The following is a 19,676-nucleotide window of genomic DNA, read 5'->3' on the forward strand; positions in this document are numbered from 1 at the left end:
TAAGATAAAAACTGGAGAGAAGCTATCTGTGAAAATGCTTTGTGATGTGTGCATTCCTCTCAGAGAGTTATACATTTCTTTTCATTGAACAGTGTGTTAACACTGTTTGTGTAAAATCTACAAATGGATATTTCAGAGTTCATTGAAGCCAAAGGTAAAGAAGGAAATATCTTAAGATAAAAACTAGAAAGGATCATTCTGAGAAATCGCTTTGTGACATGTGTATTCATCTCACAGAGTTAAACTTTTCTTTACATTATGCAGTGTGGAACACTGTCTTTGACATATACATGGATGGACATTTGTGGCACATTGAGGCATACGGAGAACAAGGAAATATCTCTAGATGAAAACTTGAAAGAAGCTTTCTGAGAAACTGCTTCGTGATGTGCACATTCATATCATAGAATGAAACATGTCTTTTGGTTGAGCAGTTTGGCGTCACTGTTTTTGTGGAATCTGAGAAGGGATATTTTGGAGTGCAATGAAGCCTATAGTGAAAAAGGAAATATCCTTAGATAAAAATTGGAAAGAATCTTTCTGAGAAGCTGCTTTGTGATGAGCACATTCACCTCATACAGTTAAACTGTTCTGTGCTTAGAGCAGTTTTGAGTCACCCTTTCTGGTCAGTCTAAGAAGAGATATTTGGGAGCTCATTGAAGCCTATGGTGAAAAGGAAATATCCTCAGATAAAAACTAGAAAGAAGGCTTCTGAGAAACTGTTTTGTGATGTGTGAATTCATCTAACAGATTTACCCTTTATCTTCATGGAGCAGTTTGGAATCACTGTTTTTGTGGAATCTGCAAAGGGATATTTAGGAGCACACAGAGTTCTATGGTGAAAAAGGAAATATCTTCAGATAAACTGGAGTGAAGCTTCCTAAGAAACTGCTTTGTGATGTGTGGCTTCATCTCATGGAGTTAAACCTTCCTTTTGATTGAGCAGTTCAGAATCAGTGTTTTTGTGGTATCTGAGAAGTTGTATTTTGGAGCTCATTGAAGGCTATGGTGAAAAAGGAAATATCCTCAGATATAAATTAGAAAGAAGCTTCCCGAGAAACTGCTTTGTGATGTGTGAATTCATCTCACAGAATTAAACCTTTCTTTTCATTGACCAGTTTGGTAACACTATTTTTGTGTAATCCACAAACAGATATTCGGGAGCGTTTTCAGGCCTATGGTGAAAAAGGAAATATCTTCAGATAAAAACTAGAGAGAAACTTTCTGAGAAACTACTTTGTGATGTGTATTTGCCTCTCAGAGAGTTACACCTTTATATTCAATTGAACAATGAGGCAAGGCTGTTTGTGTATAATCTACAAAGGGGTATTTGGGAATACATTGAAGCCTAAGGTGATGAAGGAAATATTTTCAGATAAAATTAGAAAGTAAGTTTCTGAGAAACTGCTTTGTGATGTGTGCATTCATCTCACAGAGTTAAATCTTTCTTTAAATTGTGCTGTTGGGAAACACTGTCTTTGATGTATACACAAATGGACATTTGGGGCCACAATGAGGACTACAGTGAAGAAGGAAATATCTTCAGATGACAGCTGGAAAGAAGCTCTCTGAGAAACTGTTTTCTGATGTGTGCTTTCATCTCCTAGAGTTAAACGTTTCTTTTGACGGAGCAATTTGGAATCACTGTTTTTGCGGTATCTGAGAAGGGAAATTTGGGAGTGCATTGAAGCCTATGGTGAAAAAGGAAATATCCTCAGATAAAAAGTAGAAAGAAGTATTCTGAGAAACTGCTTTGTGATGTGTGAGTTCGTCTCACAGATTTACAACTTTCATCTCATGGAGCAGTTTGGCAACACTGTTTTTGTGGAATCTGCAGTGGGGTATTTGGGAGACCATTGAGTCCTATGGTGAAAAAGGAAATATACTCAGATAAAAACGTGAGAGAAGCTTTCTGAGAAACTCCTTTGTGATGTGTGCATTCATCTCATAGAGTTCAATCTTTCTGTTGATTGACCAGTTTGGAATCACTGTTTTTGTGGAATCTGAGAAGGAATATTTTGGAACACCTTGAAGCCTATGGTGAAAAAGGAAATATCCTCATATAACAACTAGAAAGATACTTTCCTAGAAACTGCTTTGTGATGGGTGAATTCATCTCACAGACACAAACCTTTCTTTACATTGAGCAGTTTGGTAACACTGTTTTTGTGAATTGTACAATGGGCTATTCAGAAGTGCATTGAGGCCTATGGTGAAAAAGGAAATATCCTCAGATAAAAACTACATAGAAGTTTTCTGAGAAACTGCTTGGTGATGTGTAAATTCCTCTCAGAGAGTTATACCTTTATATTCAGTGAACAGTATGCAAAGACTGATAAAATCAATAAAGGGATATTTGACAGTGCATTGAAGCCTAAGGTGATGAATGAAATATAAAAATACTAGGAGGAAGCTATCTGAGAAACTGCTCTGTGATTTGTGCATTCTTTTCACAGAGTTAAACCTTTCTTTTCATTCTGCAATTTGGAAACAGTGATTTCTTGTATTATGTTAGAGATATTTGGTAGCACTTTTAGGCCCACCATCAAAACCATAATATCTTGAGAAGAAAACTATGGAGGAGATTTCTGAGAAACTACTTTGTGATGTGTGGATTCACCTCACAGGGTTAAATGCTTACCTGTATGCAGCAGTTTGGTAACACTCTTTTTGTTCATTCTGCAAATGGACATTTGGGAGGTCTTTGATGCCAATGGAGAAAAAGTGAATATCCCAGGACAAAAACTAGAAGGAAGTTATCTGTCAAATCAACTTGTGGTTTGGGCATTTGTCTCACAGATTTAAAGATTTCTTTTCATTCCACATTTTGAAAACAATGTTTTCTTGTATCCTGCAAAGAGACATTGGGTAGCGCTTTGAGGCCCATGGTGAAAACGGAAATATCTTGTGAGAAAAATTACAGAGAAGCTTTCTGAAAAACTGCTTTGTGATGTGTGCATACATCTCACAGAGTTAAACCTTTCTTTGGAATGAGCAGTGTGCAAACACTGTTTTTGATTATTCTGCTAATGTACATTTGGTAGCTCTTTGAGGTGGAGGACGAAAAAGTGAATATCCCAGAATGAAAAGTGGAAAGAAAATACCTGAGAAAACGCTTTGTGATGTGGGCATTCATCTCACAGATTTATACCTATCTTTTCATTCCACAGTTTGGAAACTGTTTTCTTGTACTCTGTGAAGAAATATTTGGTAGCGCTTTGAGACCCACGGTGAAATTGGAAAAATCTTCGGATAAAAACTAGAAAGAATCTTTGCGAGAAACTTCTCTGTGATGTGTGCATTCATCTCACAGAGTTACACTTCTCTTTTGATGCAGCAGTTTGGGAACAACGTTGTTGTCCTTTCTGTGAAGGGACATTTGGGAGCTTATTGAGGACAATGGTGGGATAGGGAATAACCCAGGACAAACACTAGAAGAAATTTATCTGACAACCAACTTGTGATTTGTGCACTCCTCTGACAGATTTACATTTTTCCTTTCACTCAGCAGTTTGGAAACACTGTTTTCTTACAATCTGTGAAGAGATACTGTTTAGCGCATTATTGTCTCCTGTGAAAAATCAAATGTTTTTGGACAAATCTTAGAAAGAAGCTTTCTGAGAAACTGTTTTGTCATGTGTGCGTTCACTTCACAGACTTAAATGTTGCATTATATTCAGCAGCTTTCATAACACTGTTGTTGTCCAATTTGCGAATGGATGTTTGGTGCTCCTTGCAGCCAATGGCAAAAAAGCAAATATCCCAGGATAAAAATCAAGAGGGAGTTATCTGACAACTGACTTGTGATCTGTATATTCATCTGACAGAATTAGACATCTCTTTTCATTCAGCACTTTGGAAACACTGCTTTCTGAGATTCTCAGAAGAGATATTTGGTAGCTTTTTTTTGCCTACAGTGAAAAAGGAAGTATCTTAAGATGAAATCTAGAAGGAAGCTTTCTGAGAAACTGCTTCATGATATTTGCATTCATCTCATAGATTTAAACCTTTCTTTGGATTCATCAGTTTGGGAACACTGTTTTTGTCCATTCTGCACATGGACATTTGGGATGCCTTTGAGACCAATGGCAAAAAAAATGAAAATCCCAGGATAAAACTAGAGGGAAGTTATCACACGAACCGATCTGTGATGTGTTTATTCATGTTGCAGACTTCAAACTGTGTTTTCATTCAGCAGTTTTCAAACACGGTGAAAACGGAAATATCTTGTGAGAGAAGTTGGGGAGAATCTTTTTGAGAAACTGCTTTGTGAAGTGGGCATTCATCTCACGGAGTTAAACCTTTCCTGGGATTCAGCAGTCGGGAAAAACTGTTTTCATTTATTGCGTGAATGTACATTACATCACTTTTGAGGTCAAGTGTGAAAAAGTGAATATCCCAGGATAAAAACTAGAAAAATGATATCTGAGTAATCGATTTTTGATGTGGACATTCAACTCACAGAGTTAAACTATCCTTCTCATCAGCTGTTTCGAAAGGTTCTTTTTGTAGTATCAGTGAACGTATATTTGGGAGTGCATTGAGGCCAAAGATGAAAAAGGAAATAACTTCAGATGAAAAACAGAAAGAATCTTTCTGAGAAACTGTTCTGTGATGTGTGTATACATCTCACTGACTTACAATGTTTTTGTCCATTCTGCGAAGGGACATTTGGGAGATCTTTGAGGCCAATGGCAAAAAAGCAAATATCCCAGGACAAAAACTAGAAGGAAGTAATCTGACAGATCCATTTGTGATTTGTGCACTCGTCTCACAGAGTTAAAGATTTCTTTTCATTTTGCAGTTTGGAAACAATGTTTTCGTGTATTCTGCAAAGAGATATTTGGCAGCACATTGAGGCCCATGGTAAAAACGGCAATATCTTATGAGAAAAACTAGGGAAAAGATTTCTGAGAATCTGGTTTGCGATGTGTGCATTCATCTCACAGAGTTAAAACTTTCATTGGATTCAGCAGTGTGGAAACAATGTTTTTGTTTATTCTGTGACTGGACTTTTTGTAGCTCTTTTAGGTCAAGGGCAAAAAGTGAATATCCGATGATAAAAACTAGAGGAAAATTATCTGACAAACCGACTTGTGATTTGCACATTCATCTCACAGAGCTAAACATTTATTTTCATTCAGCAGTTTGGAAACAGCGCTTTCTGGGATTCTCTGAAGAGATATTTGGTAGTGCTTTCAGGCCTGTGGTGAAAAAGGAAATACCTTCAGATAAAAACTAGAAAGAAGCTTTCTGAGAAGCTACTTTGTGGTGTGAGCATTCACCTCACAGTATTAAATGCTTCATTGTATTCAGCTGTTTGGTAACACTGTTTTTGTCCCTTCTGCAAATGGACATTTGGGAGTTCTTTGAGGCCAATGGTGAGAAAGCAAATATCCATGGATAAAACCTAGAAGGAAGTTATCTGACAAATCTACTTGTGATGTGTGCATTTGTCTGACAGAGTTAAGGATTTCTTTTCATTCCACAGTTTGAAAACAGTAATTTCTTGTATTCTGCAAAGAGATATTTTGTAGTGCTTTCAGGCCCACCATGAAAATGGAAATAACTTGTGAGAAAAACTAGAAAGAAGCTTTCTGGGAAACGGCTTTGTGATGTGTGCATTCATCTCATAGAGTTGAACCTTTCTTTCAACTCAGCAGTGCAGAAACATAGTTATCATTTATTCTGTGAATGGACATTTGGTAGCTCTTTGCAGTCAAGGGCAGAAAAGTGAATATCCTGGGATAAAAACTAGTAAGAAGATATCTGAGAAATTCCCTCGTGATGTGTGCATTCATTTCACAGAGTTAAACCTTTCATTTCATTCAGCATTTTGGAAACACTCTTTTTGTAGTATCTGTGAAGGTATATTTGGAGGTGCATCGAGGCAACAGGTGAAAAAGGAAATATCTTCAGATGAAAACTAGAAAGAATCTTTCTGAGAAAATGCTCTGTGATGTGTGCTTTCATCTCACAGAGTTACACCTCTCTTTTGATGCAGCAGGTTGGGAACAACATTTTTGTCCACTGAGAAAGGACATTTGGGATCTCATTGAGGCCAAAGACAAGATAGTGAATAACCTGGAACAAACACTAGAAGGAAGTCATCTGACAAACCAACCTGTGATTTGTGCATTCCTGTCACCAAGTTATAACTTTTTTTTCACTCAGCAGTTTGGAAACTCTGTTTTCTTACAATCTGTGAAGGGATATAATGTAGTGCATTGTGGTCTCCTGTGAAAAACAAATGTCTTCAGATAAATAGTGGGAAGAAACTCTCTGTGAAACTGTTTTGTAATGTGTGCAAGCAGCTCACAGACTTAAACGTTGCATTGTATTCAGCAGTTTTGGTTACACTGTGGTTGTCCAATCTGCGAATGAACATTTTGGTACTCTTTGAGACCAATGGTGGAAAAGTGAATATCCCAAGATAGAAAGTAGAAGGAAGTTATCTGACAGACCAACTTGTGATTTTTACATTCATCTCACAGAGGTAAACATTTCTTTTCATTCAGCTGTTTGGAAATAGTGCTTTCTGGGATTCTCAGAAGACACTTTTGGCAGTAATTTAGGTCTATGGTGAAAAAGGAAATACCTTCAGATAAAAACTAGAAAGAAGCTGTCTGTGAAACTGCTTCATGATGCATGCATTCAACTCATAGAGTTAAAACTTTCTTTGGATTCAACATTTTGGGAACACTGTTTTTGTCCATATGGACATTTGGGAGATCTTTGAGGTCGATGGCAAAAAGCGAATATCCCAGGATAAAAACTACAAGGAAGGTATCTGACAAACAATCCTGTCATGTGTGTATTCATCTTGCAGAGTTCAACCTGTCTTTTCATTCAGTAGTTCACAAACAGTGTTTTCTTAGAATCCACGAAGAGATATTCAGTAGTGCTTTGAGGCCTCCTGTAAAAAAGGAAATATCTTCAGATAAACAGTAGAAAAGCGCTTTCTGAGAAACTGCTTTGTGATGTGTGAGTTCACCTGACAGGGTTATTCTTGTTTTTGTATTCAGCAGTTTAGTAACACTGTTTGTGTCCATTCTGTGAATGGACATTTGGGAAGTCTTTGAGACCAATGGTGAAAAAGCAAATATCCCAGGACATAAATAGAAGAAAGTTATCTGACACATCAACTTGTGACTTGTGCATTCGTTTCACAGAGTTAAAGATTTCATTTCATTCCAGTTTGGAAACAGTGTTGTCTTGTATTTTGCGAAGAGATACTTGGTAGCACTTTGAGGCCCGAGGTGAAAACAGAAATATCTTATGAGAAAAACTAGAGAGAATTTTTCCAAGAAACTGCTTTGTGATGTGTGCATTCATCTCCCAGAGGTAAACCTTTCCCTGGATTCAGCAGTTTGGTAACTCTGTTTTCATCTATTCTGCAAAGGGACATTTTGTAGCTCTTAGAGTTCAAGCTTGAAAAAGTGAATATCCCAGGACAAAAACTAGAAACAAGATATCTGAGAAACCACTTTGCTATGTGAGCATTCATCTCACACAGTGAAACCTTACTTTTCATTCAGCAGTTTGGAAACACTCTTTCATAGTATCTGTGAAAGTATATTTGGGCGGGCATTGAGGGCAAAGGTGAAAAAGGAAATATCTTCAGATGTAAACTGTAAAAAATCTTTCTGAGAAACTGCTCTGTGATGTGTGTCTTCATCTCACAGGGTTACACCTCTCTTTTTATGCAGCAGTTTGGTAACAACGTTTTTGTACATTCTGCAAAAGGACTTTTGGGAGCTCTTTAAAGCCAATGGCGAGATAGTAAATAACCCAGGACGAACACCAAAAGGACGTTATCTGACAAACTGACCTGTGATTTGTGCATTCCTCTCACAGGGTTACACCTTTCTTTTCACTCAGCAGTTTGGAAACACTGTTTTCTTACAATCTGCAAAGAGATACTCTGTAGTGCATTGTGTTCTCCTCTCAAAAAGAAATGTCTTCAGATAAATTGTAGAAAGAAGCTTTCTGAGAAACTGCTTTGTGATGTGTGCTTTCACCACACAGAGTTAAACATGACATTGTATTCAGCAGACATTTGGGAGCTCTTTGAGGTCAATGACAAAAAAGTGGATATACCAGGATAAAAACTGGAAGGAAGTTATCTGACAAACCGACTTCTGATTTGTACATTCATCTCACAGAGTTAAACATTTCTTTGCATTCAACAGTTTGGAAACAGTGTTTTCTCGGATTCTCTTAAGAGATATTTGTTAGCTTTTGATGCCTGCAGTGAAAAAGTACATATCTTCAAATAAAATCTAGAAAGAGTGGTGTGGCACTTAGGTGGCTGAATAGGAAGAGTTCCAGCCTCCAGCTCCCAGTATGAATGACACAGAAGATGGGTGATTTCTGCATTTCCTACTGAGGTACCAGGTCATCTCACTGGGGCGTGTTGGACTGTGGGTGCAGAACAGTGGGTGCAGACCAAGGAGTGAGAACCAAAGCAGGGTGATGCATTGCCTCACCCAGCTAGTGAAAGGAGGAAGGGAATTCCCTATCCTAGCAAAAGGAAACTGTGACACATAACAGCTGGAAAATTGGGTCACTCCCAGACTAATACTGTGCTTTACCAAAGGTTTTAACAAACAGGACACCAGGAGATTATATCCTGCACCTGGCTCAGACTGTCCCATGTCCACAGAGCCTCCCTCATTGCTAATACTGCAGTCTGAGATCTAACGTCAAGATGGCAGTGAGGAAGGGGGTGGGTCACCTGCCATTGCTGAGGCTTAAGTAGATAAACAAAGCGTCTGGGAAGCTCGAACTGGGTCAGATGCACTGCAACTCAAGGCCTGCCTGCCTTTGTAGACTCCACCTCTGGGACACGGTATAGCCAAACAATAGGCAGCAGAAACCTCTGCAGATGTAAATGTCCGTGTCTGACAGCTTTGAAGAGAGTAGTGGTTCTTCCAGTATGGAGTTTGAGATCTGAGAACAGATAAATTGCCTGTTCAAGTGGGTTCGTGTCCCCCAAGTAGCCTAAATGGGAGATACCCCCCGTATGGGCAGATTGACACCTCACATGGCCGGGAACACCTCTAAGTTGAAGCTTCCAGAGGAACGATCAGACAGCAACATTTGCTGTTTAGTAATATTCATTCTTCTGCAGCCTCCACTAGTGATATCCAGGCAAACAGGGTAAGGAGTGGACCTCAAGCAAAAGCCAACAGACCTGCAGTTGAGGGTCCTAAGTGTTAGAAGGAAAACTAAGAAACAGAAAAAACATCCACACCAAAACCCCATCTGTAAGTCACCATCATCAAAGACCAAAGGTAAATAAAATCACAAAGATGGGGAAAAAGCAGTGCAAAAAAACTGAAAATTCTAAAAATCAGAGCACCTCTCCCCCTCCAAAAGAACATGGCTTACTCGCCAGCAATGGAAGAAAGCTGGACAGCGAATGACTTTGAAAAGTTGAGAGAGGAAGGCTTCAGACAATCAAATTTCTCTGACCTGAAGGAAGAAGTACGAACCCAGTATAAAGACGCTAAAAACCTTGTAAAAAGATTTGACGAATGGCTAACTAGAATAACCAATATAGGTAAGTCCTTAAACGACCTGATAGAGATAAAACCATGACATGAGAACTATGTGACAAATGCATAAGTTTCAGTAACCAACTCAGTCAACTGGAAGAAAAGGTATCGGTGATTGAAGATCAAATGAATTAAATGAAACTAGAAGAGAAGTTTACAGAAAAAAAAGTTAAAAGAAATGAAGAAAGTCTCTAATAAATATGGGACTATGAGAAAAGACCAAATCTACGTCTGATTGGTGTACCTGAAAGTGACAGGGAGAATGGAACCAAGTTGTAAAACACTCTGCATGGTATTATCCAGAACTTTCCCAACCTAGCAAAGCAGACAACGTTCCAATTCAGGAAATATGGAGACTGCCACAAAGATACTACTCAAGAAGAGCAACTCCAAGGCACATACTTGTCAGATTCGCCAAAGTTCAAATAAGGAAAAAATGTTAAGGGCAGCAGGAGAGAAAGGTCAGCTTACCCACAAAGGGAAGCCCATCAGAAAAACAGTGGATCTCTCGGCAGAACCTCTACAAGACAGAAGAGAATGGGGGCCAATATTCAACACTATTAAAAAAAGAATTTTCAACCCAGAATTTCATATCCAACCAAACAAAATTTCATAAGTGAATGAGAAATAAAATCTTTTACAGACAAGCAAATGCTGAGAGATTTTGTCACCACTAGTCCTGCCATACAAGAGCTCCTGAAGGATACACGAAACATGGAAACGAACAACCAGTACCAGCACTGAAAAACATGCCAAAATATTAAGACCGTCAATGCTAGGATGAAACTGCATCAACTAGTGAGCAAAATAACGAACTAATATCATAATTACAGGATAAAGTTCACACATAACAGTATTAACCTTAAATGTCAGTGGGCTAATTGCTCCAATTAAAAGACAGACTGGAAAATTAGATAAGGAGTCAAGACCCATCAGTTTGCTATATTCAGGCGTCCCATTTCAGGTGCATAGACACAAATAGGCTCAAAATAAAGAGATGGAGGAAGATCTACCAAGCAAATGGAAAACAAAAAAAGGCAGGGGTTGAAAATCCTAGTCTCTAATAAAACAGACTTTAAACCAACAAAGATTAAAAGAGACAAAGAAGGCCATTACATAATCGCAAAGGGATCAATTGAACAAGAAGGGCTAACTATCCTAAATATATATGCACACAATACAGGAGTGCCCAGATGCATAAGGCAAGTCTGCAGAGACTTACAGATACATAGACTCCCACACAATAATAATGGGAGACTTTAACATCCCACTGTCAACATTGGACAGATTAATGAGACAGAAAGTTAACAAGGATATCCAGGAATTGAACTCATATCTACACCAAGGAGACCTAATAGATATCTACAGAACTCTCCACCCCAAATCAACAGAGTATATATTTTTCTCAGTACCACATTGCGCTTATTCCAAAATTGACCACACAGTTGGAGGTAAAGCACTCCTTAGCAAATTTAAAACAACAGAAATTATAAGAAACTGTCTCTCAGACCACAGTGCAATTAAACTGCAACTCAGGATTAAGAAACTTAATCAACCACTCAACCACATGGAAACAGAACAACCTGCTCCTGAGTGACTACTGGGTACATAACAAAAGGAAGGCAGAAATAAAGATGTTCTTTGAAACCAATGAGAACAAAGATACCATATATCAGAATATCTGGGACACATTTAAAGCAGTGTGTAGAGGGAAATTTATAGCACTAAATGCCCACAAGAGAAAGCAGGAAAGATCTAAAATTGACACTCTAATATCAATATTAAAAGAACTGGAGAAGCAAGAGCAAACACATTCAAAAGTTAGCAGGAGGCAAGAAATAACTAAGATCAGAGCAGAACTGAAGGAGATACAGACACGAAAAACCCTTCAAAAAATCAATGCTTCCAGGAGTTGGTTTTTTGAAAAGATCAGCAAAACTGATAGACCGCTGGCAAGACTAATAAAGAAGAAAAGATAGAAGAATAAAATAGAGGCAATAAAAAGTGATTCAGGGTATATCACCACCAAACCCACAGAAATACAAACTACCATCAGATAATACTATAAACCCCTCTATGCAAAAAAACTAGAAAACCTAGAAGAAATGGATAAATTCCTGGACACATACTCTCCCAAGACTAAACCAGGAAGAAGTTGAATCCCTGAGTAGACTAATACAGGCTCTGAAATTGAAGAAATAATTAATAGCCTAGCAAACGAAAAAAGCACAGGACCAGATGGATTCACAGCTGAATTCTACCAGAGGTACAAGGAGCAACTGGTACCATTCCTTCTGAAACTATTGCAATCAATAGAAAAAGAGAGACTCCATAACTCATTTCATGAGGCCAACATCATCCTGCTACCAAAGTCTGGCAGAGACACAACAAAAAAAAGAGAATTTTAGACTAGTATCCCTGATGAACACCAATGCAAAAATCCTCAATAAAATACTGGCAAACTGAATCTAGCAGTACATCAAAAAACTTATCCACCATGATCAAGTGGGCTTCATCCCTGCCATGCAAGGCTGGTTCAACATATGCAAATCAATAAACATAATCCAGCACATCAACAGAACCAAAGACAAACACCACATGACTATTGCAATAGATGCAGAAAAGGCCTTTGACAAAATTCAACAGACTTTTATGCTAAAAATTCTCAATGAATTCAGTAATTATGGAACCTATCTCAAAATAAAAATAGCTATTTATCACAAACCCACAGCCAATATCATACTGAATGGGCAAAAAATGGAAGCATTTCCCCTCGATAACTGGCACAAGAGAGGGATGCCCTCTCTCTCCACTCCTATTCAACATAGTGTTGGAAGATCTGGCCAGGTCAATCAGGCAAGAGAAAGAAATAAAGGATATTCAATTAGGAAAAGAGGAAGTAAAATTTTCCCTGTTTGCAGATGACATGATTGTTTATTTAGAAAACCCCATCATCTCAGCCCAAAATCTCCTTCAGCTGATAAGCAAATTCACCAAAGTCTCAGGATACAAAATAAATGTGCAAATATCACAAGCATTCTTATACACCAATAACAGACAAACAGAGAGCCACATCATGAATTAACTCCCATTCACAATTGTTTCAAAGAGAATAAAATACCTAGGAATCCAACTAACAAGGGATGTGAAGGACCTCTTCAAGGAGAACTACAAACCACTGCTCAAGGAAATAAAAGAGGACACAAATAAATGGAAGAACATACCATTCTCATGGATAGGAAGAATGAATATCGTGAAAATGACCATACTGCCCGAAGTAATCCATAGATTCAATGTCATCCCCATTAAGCTACCAATGACTTTCTAAACAGGATTGGAAAAAACTACTTTAAAATTCATATGGAACCAAAAAAGCCCACATTGTCAAGAAAACCCTAAGCCAAAAGAACAAAGCTGGAGGCATCATTCTACCTGACTTCAAAGTATACTACAAGGCTACAGTAACAAAAACAGCATGGTACTGGTACCAAAACAGAGATATAGACCAATGGAACAGAACAGAGTTCTCAGAAATAATACCACACATCTACAACCATCTGATCTTTGGCCAACTAACAAAAACAAGAAATGGGGAAAGGATTCCCTATTTAATAAATGGTGCTGGAAAAACTGACTAGTTGTAAGTAGAAAGCTGAAACTGGATCCCTTCCTTACACCTTTTACGAAAATTAATTCAAGGTGGATTAGAGACTTAAATGTTAGACCTAAAACCATAAAAACCCTAGAGGAAAACCTAGGCAATATCATTCAAGACATAGGCATGGGTGAGGACTTCATGTCTAAAACACCAAAAGCAATGGCAACAAAAGCCAAAATTGACAAATGGGATCTAATTAAACTAAAGAGCTTCTGCACAGAAAAGAAACTACCATCAGAGTGAACAGACAGCCTACAGAATGGGAGAAAAAATTTGCAATCTACTCATCTGACAAAGGGCTAATATCCAGAACTTGCAAAGGACTTAAACAAATTTACAAGAAAAAAAAATCAAAAAGTGGGCAAAGGATATGAACAGATCCTTCTCAAAAGAAGACATTTATGCAGCCAACAGACACATGAAAAAATGCTCATCATCACTCGCCATCAGAGAAATGCAAATCAAAACCACAATGAGATACCATCTCACACCAGTTAGAATAGTGATCATTAAAAAGTCAGGAAACAACAGGTGCTGGAGAGGATGTGGAGAAATAGGAACACTTTTACACTGTTGATGGGACTGTAAACTAGTTCAACCATTGTGAAAGGCAGTGTGGTGATTCCTCAAGGATCTAGAACTAGAAATGCCATTTGACCCAGCCATCCCATTACTGGGTATATACTCAAAGGATCATAAGTCATGCTGCTATAAAGACATATGCAAACGTATGTTTATTGTGGCACTAGTCACAATAGCAAATACTTGGAATCAACCCAAATGTCCATCAGTGACAGACTGGATTAAGAAAATGTGACACATATACACCATGGAATACTATGCAGCCATTAAAAAGGATGAGATCACGTCTTTTTAGGGACGTGGACACAGCTGCAAACCATAATTCTCAGCAAACTATTGCAAGAATAGAAAACCAAACACCACATGTTCTCACTCATAGGTGGGAATTGAAAAATGAGAACACTTGGACACAAGAAGTGGAACATCATACACCAGGGCCAGTTGGGGGTTGGGTGAGGGGGAGGATCGCATTAGAGAGATATACCTAATATAAATGATGAGGTAATAGGTGCAACACACCAATAAGGCACATGTATACGTATGTAACAATCCTGCATGCTGTGCACATGTACCTAGAACAAAAGGTATTAAAAAAAACTAGAAAGAAGCTTTCTGAGAAACTACATTCTCAAGTGTGCATTCATCTCACAGAGTTAAATATTTCTTTGCATTCAGCAGTTTGGGAACACTATTTTTGCCCATTCTATGAATGGACATTTGGGAGATCTTTGAGGACAATGTAAAAAAGTAAATATCTCAGGACAAAACGTGGAAGGAAATAATCTCACAAACCGACTTGTGATTTGTGCATTCATCTCACAGAGTTAAAGATTTCTTTTCATTCAGCAGTTTGGAAACAGTGTATTCTCGGATTCTCTGCTGAGATATTTGGTAGTGCTTTGACACCTGCGGTGAAAAAGGAAATATCTGCAGATAAAAACTAGAAGGAATCTTTCAGAGAAACTGCCTTCTGATGTGTACATTCATCTCACAGAGTTAAATATTTCTTTTCATTCAGCAGTTTGGGAACACTGCTTTTTTCTATTCTGCGAACGGACATTTGGGAGATCTTTGAGGTCAATGGCAAATAAGAGAATATCCCAGAATACGACTAGAAGGAAGTTATCTGAAAAACCGTCCTTTGAGGTGTGCATTCATCTCGCAGAGTGAAACTTGCCTTTTCATTCAGTAGCTTGGAAACACTGTTTTCTTACAGTCTGCAAAGAGATATTCGGTAGCACGTAGAGGCCTATGGTGAAAAAGGAAATATCTTCAGATAAATTGTAGAAACAATGTTTTGAGTAACTGCTATGTGATACGTGTATTTCACACAGAGTTAAACCTTTCTCTGGATTCGTCAGTTTTGAAACACCGTTATTGTCCATTCTGTGAATGGACAAATGGGAGTTCATTGAGGCCAATGCTGAAAAATTGATTATCCAAGGACAAAAACTAGAAGGCAGATATCTGAGAAACCGCTTTGTATTGTGTTCATTCATGTTAAGGAGTTAATCCTTTCTTTTCATTCAGCAGTTTGGTAGCACTGCTTTCTTATAATGTGCAAAGAGATATTTGGAAGGACATTGAGGCCTACGATGAAAAAGATATATATTCAGATAAAAACTAGGAAGAAGTTTCCTTGGAAACTGCTTCTAGATGTGTTCATTCATCTCACAGAATTAAACCTTTCTTTGGATTCTGCACATTGGAAACACTGCTTTTGTCCATTCTTCGAATGGACATTTGTGAGATCTTTGAGGCCAACGGCGAGAAAGTGAATATCCCAGGAAAACAACTAAAAGGAAGTTATCTGACAAACCAACTTGTGATTTGTGCACTCTTCTCACAAACTTAAAGATTTCTTCTCGTTCAGCAGTTTGGAAACAGTGTTTTCTTGGATTCTCTGAAGAGATATTTGGTAGCACTCTGAGACCTAGAGTGAAACGGAAACATCTCGTGAGAAGAACTAGGGAGAAGCTTTCTGAAAAACTGCTTTATGATGTGTGCATTCATCTCAAAAATTTAAACCTTTCTTTGGATTCAGCAGTTTCAGAACGCTATTTTTGTCCATTCTGGGAATGGACATTTTGGTGCTCTTGAGGCCAATGGCAAAAAAGCGAATATCCCAGATAGAAAGTACAAGGAAGTTATCTTACAAACCGAGTTGTGTTTGGTGCATTCATCGTGCAGAGTTAAACTGTTCTTTACATTCAGCAGTTTGGAAACTGTGTTTCCTTGTATTCTGTGAAGAGACATTGGGTAACACTTTACAGTATACAGAGAAAATAGAAACATCCTCTGAGAAAAACTAGAAAGAAGCTTTCTGGTAAACTGCTTTGTGATGTGTACATTTATGTCACATATGTCACAGAGTTAAACCTGTGAATTCAACAGTGTTGTTTCACTATTTCTGTTTATTCTTCGAATGAACATTTGGTAGCTCATTGAAGTCAGTGGTGAAAAAGTGAATATCCCCAGATAATTAGAAAGAAGATATCTGAGAAACCACTTTGTGATGTGTACATTCATCTAGCAGAGTTAAGCATTTCTTTTCAATCAGCTGTTATTAAACACTGTTTTTGTAGTATCTGTGAAGGTGTATTTGGGAGTGCATTGAGGCTAACGGTGAAAAAGGAATTATCTTCAGATGAAAACTAGAAAGAATCTTTCTGGGAAACTGCTTTGTGATTTTTTCTGCAACATGAACTAACATATGATAGAATGGTTTCTCAGATATCTGCTTTCTAGTTTTTATCCTTGGAAATTGAGTTTTTCTCCATTGGCCTCAATGAACTCCCAAATGTCCATTCACAGAATGGACAATAGCCATGTTTCCAAACTGATGAATCTAAAGAAAGTTTTATCTCTGTGAGATGAAAGCATGTATCACACAGCAGTTACTCAGAAACATTTTTTCTACAATTTATCTGAAGATAAATCCCTTTTCACCATAGGTCTTGATGTGCTACCAAATATCTCTTTGCAGCTTCTAAGAAAACAGTGCTTCTAAACAGCTGAATGAAAAGAAAGGTTTCACTCTGCTAGATGAATGCACACATCAAAGGGCGGTTTGTCAGATAACTTCCTTCTAGTTTTTATCGTGGGATATTTGCTTATTCACCATTGGCCTCAAAGATCTCCTAAATGTCCATTTGCAGAAGGGCAAAAACAGTGTTCCCAAACTATTGAATCCAAAGAAAGATTTAACTCTCTAAGTAGAATGCACACATCAGAAAGTAGTTTGTCAGTATTTTATTGAGGATTTCTGCGTCGATGTTCATCAGGGATATTGGTCTAAAATTCTTTTTTTTTGTTGTGTCTCTGACAGGCTTTGGTATCAGGATGACGCTGGCCTCATAAAATGAGTTAGGGAGGATTCCATCTTTTTCTATTGGTTGGAATAGTTTCAGAAGGTATGGTACCAGCTCCTTCTTGTACCTCTGGCAGAATTTGCACATGGACTTTTATGGTTTGGTAGGCTATTAATTATTGCATCATTTTCAGAGCCTATTACTGTTTTATGCAGGGATTCAACTTCTTCCTGTTTTAGTCCTGGGAGAGTGTATGTGTCCAGGAATTTATCCATTTCTTCTAGGTTTTCTAGTTTATTTACATAGAGGTGTTTATAGTATTCTCTGATGGTAGTTTGTATTTCTGTGGGGTCGGTGGTGATATCCCCTTTATCACTTTTTATTGTGTCTATTTGATTTCTTCCCTCTTTTCTTCTTTACTAATCTTGCTAGCGGTCTATGAATTTTGTTGATCTTTCCAAAAAAACCAACTCCTGGATTCATTGATTTTTTGAAGGGTTTTTTGGTGCATCTATCGCCTTCAGTTCTGCTCTGATCTTACTTATTTCTTGTCTTCTGCTAGTTTTTCAATGTGTTTGCTCTTGCTTCTCCATTTCTTTTAATTGTGATGTTAGAGTGTCAATTTTAGATCTTTCCTGCATTCTCTTGTGGGCATTTAGTGCTATAAATTTCCCTCTACACACTGCTTTAAATGTGTCCCAGATATTCTGATATGTTGTATTTTTGTTCTAATTGGTTTCAAAGAACATCCTTATTTCTGCCTTCATTTCGTTATGTGCCCAGTAGTCATTCAGGAGCAGGTTGCTCAGTTTCCATGTAGTTGAGTGGTTTTGATGGAGTTTCTTAATCCTGAGTCCTAGTTCGATTGCACTGTGGTCTGAGAGATAGTTTGCTGTAATTTCTGTTGTTTTACATTTGCTAAGGAGTGCTTTACTTCCAACTATGTGGTCAATTTTGGAATAAGTGTGATGTGGTACTGAGGTGAATGTATATTCTGTTGATTTGGGGTGGAGAGTTCTGTAGATGTCTATTATGTCCGCTTGGTGCAGAGTTCTATTATCCAGTTCTATTCCTGATATCCAGTTCTATTTCTGGATATCGTTGTTAACTTTGTGTCTCATTGATCTGTCTAATGTTGACAGTGGGATGTTGAAGTCTCCCATTATTATTGTGTGGGCATCTAAGTCTCTTTGTTGGTGTCTAAGGACTTGCTTTATGAATCTTGGTGCTCCTGTATTGGGCAATATATTTAGGATAGTTAGCTCTTCTTGTTGAATTGATCTCTTTACCATTATGTAATGGCCTTCTTTGTCTCTTTTGATCTTTGCTAGTTTAAAGTCTGTTTTATCAGAGACTAGGATTGCAACCCCTACCTTTTTTTTGTTTTCCATTTGCTTGGTAGATCTTCCTTCATCCCTTTATTTTGAACCTATGTATGTCTCTGCATGTGACATGGGTCTCCTGAATACAGCAAACTGATGGGTCTTGACTTTTTACCCAATTTGCAGTCTGTTTCTTACAATAGGAGCATTCAGTCTTTTGACATTTAAGGTTAATATTGTTATGTGTGAACTTGATCCTGTCATGATTTTAGCTGGTTAGTTTGCTCATTAGTTCATGCAGTTTCTTCCTAGCATTGATGGTCTCTACATTTTGGCATGTTTTTGCAGTGGCTGGTACCAGTGATTCCTTTCCATGTTTAGTGCTTCCTTCAGCAGGTCTTGTAGGGCAGGCCTATTGGTGACAAAATCTCACAGCAGTTGCTTGTCTGTAAAGGATTTTATTTCTTCTTCACTTATGAAATTTAGTTTGGCTGGATATGAAAATCTGGTTTGAAACGTTTTTTCTTTAAGATGTTGAATATTGACCCCCATTCTCTTCTGGCTTTTAGAGTTTCTGCCAAGAGATCCACTGTGGGTCTGATGGGCTTCCCTTTGTGGGTATGCTGAACTTTCCCTCTGGCTGCCCTTAACATTTTTTCCTTCAACTTTGGTGAATCTGACAATTATGTGTCTTGGAGTTGCTCTTCTCGTGCAGCATCTTTCTGGCATTCTCTGTGTTTCCTGAATTTGAATGTTGGCCTCCTTTGCTAGGTTGGGAAAGTTCATCTGGATAATATCCTACAGAGTGTTTTACAACTTGGTTCCATTCTCCCCGTCACTTTCAGGTACACCAATCAGACGTAGATTTGGTCTTCTCACATCATCCCATATTTCTTGGATAATTTGTTTATTTCTTTTTACTCTTCTTTTCCCTAAGCTTCTCTTCTTGCTTCATTTCATTCATTTGATCTTCAGTCACTGATACCCTTTCTTCCAGTTGATTGAGTCAGTTACTGAAGCTTGTGCATTTGTCACGTAGTTTTTGTGTCATGATTTTCATCTCTATCAGGTTGTTTAAGTAGTTCTCTACCTTGATTATTCTAGTAAGCCATTCGTCAAATCTTTTTTCAAGGTTTTTAGTTTCTTTGTACTGGGTTCGTACTTCCTTCTTTAGCTCAGAGAAGTTTGATCGTCTGAAGCCTTCCACTCTCAGTTTGTCAAAGTCATTCTCTGTCCAGTTTCA

The sequence above is a fragment of the Theropithecus gelada genome, chromosome 19 (genome assembly GCF_003255815.1).
Source record: "Theropithecus gelada isolate Dixy chromosome 19, Tgel_1.0, whole genome shotgun sequence".
NCBI lineage: Eukaryota > Metazoa > Chordata > Mammalia > Primates > Cercopithecidae > Theropithecus > Theropithecus gelada.